Source organism: Panthera tigris, chromosome B1 (assembly GCF_018350195.1).
Source record: "Panthera tigris isolate Pti1 chromosome B1, P.tigris_Pti1_mat1.1, whole genome shotgun sequence".
NCBI classification, from domain to species: Eukaryota; Metazoa; Chordata; class Mammalia; order Carnivora; family Felidae; genus Panthera; species Panthera tigris.
Genome location: NC_056663.1, coordinates 116446700 through 116447917, shown reverse-complemented (window position 1 = coordinate 116447917; position 1218 = coordinate 116446700).

Sequence of the window (1218 nt, the reverse complement as noted above, 5' to 3'; positions counted from 1 at the left end):
TGATCCCATTCACAATTGCACCAAGAAGCATAAAATACCTAGGAATAAACCTAACCAAAGATGTAAAAGATCTGTATGCTGAAAACCATAGAAAGCTTATGAAGTAAATTGAAGAAGACATAAAGAAATGGAAAAACATTCCATGCTCATGGATTGGAAGAATAAATACTGTTAAAATGTCAATACTACCAAAGCTATCTACACATTCAATGCAATCCCAATCAAAATTGCACCAGCATTCTTCTCGAAGCTGGAACAAGCAACCCTAAAATTCATATGGAACCACAAAAGGCCCTGAATAGCCAAAGTAATTTTGAAGAAGAAGACCAAAGCAGGAGGCATCACAATCCCAGACTTTAGCCTCTACTACAAAGCTGTAATCATTAAGACAGCATGGTACTGGCACAAAAACAGACACATAGACCAATGGAATAGAATAGAAACCCCAGAACTAGACCCACAAACATATGGCCAACTCATCTCTGACAAAGCAGGAAAGAACATCCAATGGAAAAAAGACAGTCTCTTTAACAAATGGTGCTGGGAGAACTGGACAGCAACATGCAGAAGGTTGAAACTAGACCACTTTCTCACACCATTCACAAAAATAAACTCAAAATGGATAAAAGACCTGAATGTGAGACAGGAAACCATCAAAACCTTAGAGGAGAAAGCAGGAAAAGACTTCTCTGACCTCAGCCGTAGCAATCTCTTACTCGACACATCCCCAAAGGCAAGGGAATTAAAAGCAAAAGTGAATTATTGGGACCTTATGAAGACAAAAAGCTTCTGCACAGCAAAGGAAACAACCAACAAAACTAAAAGGCAACCAACGGAATGGGAAAAGATATTTGTAAATGACATATCGGACAAAGGGCTAGTATCCAAAATCTATAAAGAGCTCACCAAACTCCACAACCGAAAAACAAATAACCCAGTGAAGAAATGGGCAGAAAACATGAATAGACACTTCTCTAAAGAAGACATCTGGATGGCCAACAGGCATATGAAAAGATGTTCAACGTCGCTCCTTATCAGGGAAATACAAATCAAAACCACACTCAGATATCACCTCACGCCAGTCAGAGTGGCCAAAATGAAGAAATCAGGAGACTATATAGATGCTGGAGAGGATGTGGAGAAACGGGAACCCTCTTGCACTGTTGGTGGGAATGCAAATTGGTGCAGACGCTCTGGAAAGCAGTGTGGAGGTTCCTC